Source organism: Carassius auratus, unplaced genomic scaffold, assembly GCF_003368295.1.
Source record: "Carassius auratus strain Wakin unplaced genomic scaffold, ASM336829v1 scaf_tig00018063, whole genome shotgun sequence".
Classification (NCBI taxonomy): Eukaryota; Metazoa; Chordata; class Actinopteri; order Cypriniformes; family Cyprinidae; genus Carassius; species Carassius auratus.
In genome coordinates, this window is record NW_020524844.1 from 362,501 (window position 1) to 370,290 (window position 7,790).

The following is a 7,790-nucleotide window of genomic DNA, read 5'->3' on the forward strand; positions in this document are numbered from 1 at the left end:
TTTGTATTCCTGACTTTAATGACAGGTATCGTCAACAAAGTTTGTAGTGCAAGCTGCACAATTTAAAAAAAAAAACTATTTGTTTATTTGTTAGAACAGTGAAGGGCTGTATCTTTGTGTCTGTATATTCCCGAGAAACACATCTGAGCAGTCAGGGGGCTGGTAGACGTGATGTAGCCTAATTATACAATACTGTCCACAGACTAGTCAACTAGTCATTCAGACCACCCACACTTATGAAAATGTGTAGTTTCATACACCGCTATTAAGCAGTCGGCCTGGCTAATATATAGACCTACCACTATTCATGACACTCATTTAACAGACATGTTTTACTGTAAGTCACAGCTGTCAGATCTTCAAAACCTGTTACGCGATACGCATAGCAGTATATACACTTTTTAAAAAATGTGAGAGTTTCTGACATGAGGTTATGTGTGGCAGTATCGTGGTAGAGCTGTGGGAGCAGGTTTTTAGAGGAACAGAATGTAGTCAAGCAGGACAAGCTTCCAGAAAAATGCTCGGATAGGGCATACTTGTCATGATTGTCATATCACTCCATTTTCTCTCATTCTCTCCCCATCTAAACACACTGGCAGTCCTCGCTGTGGTTTTCTTTTACTCTGAGAGTGACGGACAGAGAGTGATTTGCAAATGTTTGGTATGATGCAAGGAAATGATACATAGCCTTTTGATAATTTAATTTAAAGAAATTGCTTATGCTCATCAAGTGTGACCAAAAATACAGGCGGCTCATCTGGGAAAGCACAGCTTCTCCAACACTTTGAGGTGAAAATGAGGACAATGTAATGTTATTAAAATTCACAATTCATTCCAGTTCATGTCTCAGAATGTGTATTTCTGGTTTATTATTTCACAGTTCTAATACCTTAACGTGAAAGCACTGTTTTTCTATCGTGTATGTGCCGAATCTGCTGATGTAATTACAAACGCTAAATGATACAGAAGGGGAGTTGAGCTCTTGTGCTGCCGTTGGTAAAAATGAGCCAATCACCATCGAATGTTCACTTACAGCGCCGAGGAGTGTTGAATAGTCATGGGCCGGTATGAGATTTTGACGGTATGATAACCTGGAGCAAAAATATCACAGTTTTACGGTATTGTTGTTACAGCTCTGAAATGTGTTATTTTTAAGGAAAACTTGATACAATATATTTTGTTTTTGACCAAAATACAGAACATAAGAAACAGTAGAACTAGTTTGTTTCTTTGATTTGTTTCCTAAAAATAAACAAATTAAAGACTGAGATCTTTATTTAACCTAAATCTGTAATTAGTTATTTAATTTTAGTTATATAACTCATATACATATAATTTATATAATTTAGTTTTATAATAATAATCATCCACATAATTTGATTGAATAATAACCCATTTTGAACAAAAACAGAATGCTCTGACAAGTTTTGTGAAATTATACCATGTTAACTTTTGAGAAGACAGTCAGCTACCCTCAGAAACACATTTATATAAACCCCCCAAATCAATATTGATGATTTTCTTTCAATAGTTAGTGCATCATGAACAGTGAGTGATCTGCCTGCTACAGTATTTTTCTCTGTGTGTCAGTTTTCAGCGTCTCTGGCCTGTGTTAACAGGCATTAATAGACTTCATCACATAAATGACAAATGTGGCCACTTGAGTGACAGGTGGATTGCCGCTGCTGTCACTGCCGTCAAGCTAGTTGGGCGTGGCTTCAGCAACCAGATCCTGCCTTTTTTCAGGCACGAGAGTTCTGCCCTTAATTATGCAGAACTTTAAGGCTTAATATAATATAAATGGAACAGTTGTCATGAAGGGCAAAAATATCTATATAGACCAAAATACATTTTTGCACTGATAATGTAATGTACCAGTAACATATGAGTAGTGATATTGAATATTTAATCACCGACAGATTTACCAAGCTGTCTTTCAAACAGTATATATACAAATTAAAAATAAAAGGAGCTAGAACACGACTAAGCTGGATGTAGGCTACAGCGGTCATCTTAATTAAATAGCACAACAGGAAGCTCTCTTTTAACACAGACTTTTAAGAAGGGATGGATGTTTGCTTCAAGTGATAAGACAGGTAAGTGAAGTTATATTATCTTGCTGTATGTGTCATTCTCTTTAATGAGAATATTACTACATTTAAGTTAGAAACTTAATGCTAACTGAATCTATAGAGTCAAAGGGAAATCACTCAAAACTGCTGTGTTCCTGAGAGCTTCGAGAGACCAATGGTATTTCATTGTGGCTTGGCTTTGCATGTTATTTGCACCTGGGTCAAATTTTGCATCGCTTGATCCATAGCAAATTTGAGCAATTTAATATGGAAACAAAGCATTTATTGCCAATATATTATCATTTACTTGTCAACGACCAATTTAAGTAACAGGTACTGTATGAATTGTTTGGAAATACTGAAGCACAGACAAAGCACAATGTAATCATGTCATTCTGCCTTCACCCACTGCTGATGGCGTATATGATGTGAGAGCTGCAAAGATAAAGTGTGTGAGGTCATAGCTGGACCACAACCTCCCGCCTCCACCCTGTGTGTGATTTAACACCCACAAAAGGAACGTAGGAAGTGGATAGAAATTATAAACGAAACAGGATGTCTAAAGGTCACAAACAATGTTGTACAAATACTCAGGACCCACAGCCTTGTGGTTGGAGAAGCCACATTAAAACAAACAAACGCCGTCAGACCCTTGTCACTGAAATCTCAGTTCTCGTTAAATGAAAGCATTGTTTGTAGAAGAGGGTGGAGAGCTTTGATCATGAAAAGAAAGTAAACCAAAAAACATCCCTGGCAATATTTTCCAGAGATGCTGATGGGGCATATGCTCCATAGTCATATTGTCGGCCTGTGAAATTGCAGATACACAATATTATCTCGCTAATTTATTTAAGTATTTACTTACATTCATAGCTGGAGAATAAACCAACTCCAGGGTCAGGCTAAAATAAGTTTAATGTAAGCGTAACCTATTAACTACACATTATATCTTTTTAGCCATGTCATAATGTTTAATGTTTCTGAATTTGTATTAAACAATTTAACAAAAAGTTACTAATTATATTGCTTAGGTTTCCTCAGTTATACAGTAGCTACAGAAAACGAGCAAGGACAATTTACATCAAAAAACATCATCACTGACTTCAATCTAGAGTGAGTTTAAAAACCCTCCAAATATAATCAGTGAGGCAGTCTACACTGTATAATAGAGATGTTCCGATACCCTTTTTCGCTTCCCGATACCGATTCCGATACCTGGGCTCAGGGTATCGGCCGATACAGAGTACTGATCTGATACCTGGGTGTGTATCTGTATATAGAGCTGTATATACTACTAGCCCTGTGTAAATTGCTAGAATTATTTTATGGTGTGCTTCAGCCTGATCCCTTAATAAACCATGAACAAATACATGGTTAACTACTGTATTCATTACAGTATTTTTATTATCTGACATGAATTTGACAGTATTATTTATCTTCTTCAGCGAAAAAGAACTTCAAATGCAGCCAAAAATCTAACACCGCAAACTAAAAAATATAACTGTATAAAAAACTGCAACAAATAAGTCTAGGAATATAAAAAAATTATATATTAATCAGATAATCTCTTTACAACAAAACAAGTAAAAAACAAGCAACCGTCTAGGCATAATTATTATTATTAATAGAGACGTATTATTATTACTACATAGAGACATAGCTAAATCAATTGTAGGCTACAACAGTAGCTTAATATATTGTCAATTTACTCATGTTAAACCAAACATTTATTTTAATGGGCTGCCATGAAGATCTTTGAGCGTCTGTGTTTATGATATGACCATTTTCTCGGTAACACTTTAGAATAAGGTTCCATTAGTTAATGTTAGTTAACTACTTTCGTTAACATGAACTAAGCAAGAACAATCCTTCTACAGCATTTATACATCTTAGTTCATGTTAATTTCAACATTTACTAATGCATTATTTAAATTAAAAGTTGTGCTTGTTAACATTAGTTAATGCACTGTGAATTACCATGAACTAACAATGAATAACTGTATTTTCATTAACTAACATTAACGAAGATGAATAAATACAGTAATAAATGTATTATTCATTGTTTGTTCATGTTAATTAATACATTAACTAACATTAACTAATGGAACCTTATTCTAAAGTGTTACCATTTTCTCAAATGAAACGGTAAATTATCATGAAGTGACGGTATATGCGTTCGTGTCCTCATATAGTGACACACGGCAGAGACTACAGAACAGCGAGCTCCCGCACATCTGCGCCTATCACCCACAGAGATGTACAATTTGCAGGAGTAATATTTAAATAATATTTTGCAGTTTAATATTCATAGACACTAGTATATATTCGGCTACTGTGTGGAGCCCTGCACTTTGACTAACATGGAAGCAACTGAACGCAGCTGCGGGTACCGAATATACTCGGGAGCCGGTAACTACCGGTACTTCAGAGACATACTGCTAACCAGTGATCTATAATATAGAAGAGGCTTCACTGTTTGTTGGCAGTTTAGAACGCAATGAGCGATCCAGTCATATATAGATCAGTGCTGCTAACGCATCTTCATTCCTTCTTCGCTGCTCTAAACAGGGGTTGCTTGTGGCAACACAGCACAACTTCCTGTATTTGCAATGCATTCTGAGCAGCAAAGAAGAACCGTGCAGCGTTTAGACAAAGCTAGCGGTTATAACTAGGTCTTGTTTAAGAAAATGGTATCGGATCGGTATATGGGTTCATGTACTCGCCGATGCCAGAATTTGTTGTGGTATCGGAGATATTTCCGATACTAGTCTAATCTACTGTATAAATCTCTTGTATTGCATGTACATCTGCACTTCGTTGTTTATGATAAGAGAATTCACGAAAGAGCAGAATTCACGAAAGAGCAGAATTCAGTCAGCGATTCAGTCACTCAACAACAAAACTCAGGTGTTTCCGCGAGGACTCATCTGAACTCTTCTGATTGGCAATTGCATTCATCAACTCAACAGAATCATGTGTGATTGGTTATAACTTGCAACAGTGTAAAAACACATACAATTAAATTTAATGGAACAAATAAGTGCATTCACACCGCCGATGTCGAGACAAAAATCGCTCTGGCCGCTCTGTTACTAGCTTGGACACCTTGGTCCACATATCATTTTTATTATATTTTTTATGTTTCAGTACGCAAACAGGGACACATAATAGATTATTACAAACCCACCACAGCAAAAATCAACCTGTCCTATATTTTGCTTGAGAACTAATGTGTTCGGAGCTGCGTTCTCTGGAAACCTCTCAAGCGGTGGACCGCGTCATAGCTCATTACCATAAAGTTGCCCTGATTTCAACCCTCTTCGACGCTCTCAACGGCCAAGTCGAGCCGTGCCACTCCTCACCGCTGGTCGACGCCGACTCACATTGAAAATGAATGACTTACGGCCACTTTTACGCTCTTGACTGTGGCGGTGTGAACACACAGTAACAGTCTTGATATCGTCAAAGGCATCAGCATCAGGCAATATTTCTAATTATCGTTGATGCACAATACTATCATCTATCAGCACAACCGTAGAGGTTGCTACTGATTTCATTACCATATAGGGTTATATTTGTTTTACTTAATTTTAGCTATTTGCCAATTTATGTCATTTTATTTTATTAATGTATTATTTACTAATGACAAGAATGTAATCCATTTATATCTATTCGACAGATTACAAGCACCCAGAGTTCTTCCACATTCTGAGATATGTCGTGATGGTTGTCTTTTTGTACAGAAGGTCATGCAGGTCACATCAGTAGAGCCTTAAACAGCCAGATAGAGCATATACACTGTGGATAAACATCACACCATCACTGAACCTTCTTAAAGATATGATGGATTCTTGCTGGTACAGTTGTTTTACTTGACCAGCAAACATTTTTCTGGCTGTACGAAGTTTTCATTTTAATTTACATATATATATATATATTTCATATATTTCAGTTATCAAAAAGATCACTGTTTTAGAAACACATTTTATGTGCCAGAATAAAAAAAAAATGTTTTGTTTTCATTAACGGTTCAAATGTCATACAATGCAAACTTCTGAAGCTATCAACATTATTAGATGTCACCGTTTCAACAAATCTTCATCTATGCTAGTGAGCTAGATACCTTTAGCTTATTGTTACAGTCTACAATCAGTAGTATATAATGTTCAGTACAGCACCAAAGATAAGCATGAACAATACCCATGATGCATAAGATCTTGAACAACTATCTATGTTGCACAATCCATTTCTAACATGCCATATGAATTGGCAGTTTGTTACATAAGCACACATTATGTGGTCAATGGAGTACGTCTGTGACCATTCACCTGAGAATAGAGGACAAATGGCATTATGGTTTAATAAATCAATCTCATTCACTGACCCAGAGTCTGCAAGGACTTCCTTAAAGACTGAAAAGGAATCAACTACATTTATATTAAATCTAAAAGAGCCTTCATTCGAAAGCACAACTTTTACAATATTAGGGAGTAGAGTTACAGAATGTTATTAAACCATTTTTTTTCTTAGAAAGGCCTCAAACTGATCAATATGTTTTATATAACAAAAAAAAAGAGGGCAAACCAATAGGAAACCAGTGAAAAGATCATGGGCCCTGATGGCCAAAAATGCTGACTATGTAGGTGCAAGGCATTACATTTTGAAACACAGCCATCATAATCATCATCATCATCATCATCTATTAAATTATGTTAGGGCAATTATTCATTCACGTATGAATCTCTGTAGCATTATAAAAACTAATACAAAAGCGAATAAATCTCACATTAACGTGACATTGAGCACTTACTTAGGGCGCTTCATATCTGAGGGTGAAAGGCAGACAGACGAGTTTGCTACCCGTCTGGCAGGTTCGTGTGAAGAAAGTATGTTTGAAAGCACTTTGAATCGGGTCTTTAACATTAAATGACACATATGGCTCACAATGAGTTCTAATATTTGTAATATGAAGCTCTGGTGGACATTAAAGAGTCTGAAACTGGACACTTTTTCCAACTCATCACACAACTACTACTAAAAAGAAAAAAAAAAGAAAAAAAAAACCCCCGGAAAATGTTCGACATTAAATGTAGCATAAACAGCATGTACATGATAAGTTCTGTAACTATGTTCGAACTAACTATAAAGTGTAATTAAAGCATATAACATTAAAATGAGCAGACATTTGAGCAGTATCACAGGAGGTACTCACATTACACCACAGCATTATTGACTTTGCGAAATCTCCTGGGAGGAAAACATATCCTTTTCCATTGTCGTCTGAATTAACGTGATGACAGTCGGCTTTCGGGGTTTCTTTAAAGATTTCTGCAGTGTTTTATTGAGAATCTTTGACAACCTGTTGCTGTACGGCGCTGTCAGACAAACAACATGGCTGACGACGGACGTGCGTGAGCCTTTAAGAGCTGATGGGAGGGGCTGATGGGAGTGTGTTTCAGTGCAGTGCTGCTGCCCCCTCACTATCTGCACAGTATCACACTCAATCTATGCGAGTTACTATCTATCTATCTATCTATCTATCTATCTATCTATCTATCTATACAAAAGAATAAACTCTTTATTAATATTGTATTTTAATCACTTCCTGTATATTTTATGGCGACAGGGTGACATGTTAAGCTTTGGCAAAACAAGTAAGCAAACTTAAATGAAGAAAATTTCTCAGTTGAAAAGTCAGCTGTTACTCACCTCAGCAGT

General features: G+C 36.4%; 1 protein-coding gene across 2 annotated transcripts in view; it reads right to left on the bottom strand.

The window, feature by feature from the left end:
• The window catches only part of LOC113075932 (intersectin-2), a 34,949-nt gene extending 27,451 nt beyond the window's left edge, over positions 1-7,498 (bottom strand). For both annotated transcript variants that reach the window (XM_026248581.1, XM_026248580.1), the window contains exon 1: positions 7,285-7,498. The gene's annotated coding sequence lies outside the window, so the exon portion shown is untranslated. The remainder of the gene's footprint in view (positions 1-7,284) is intronic.
• Between the last annotated feature and the right edge of the window lie 292 nt (positions 7,499-7,790).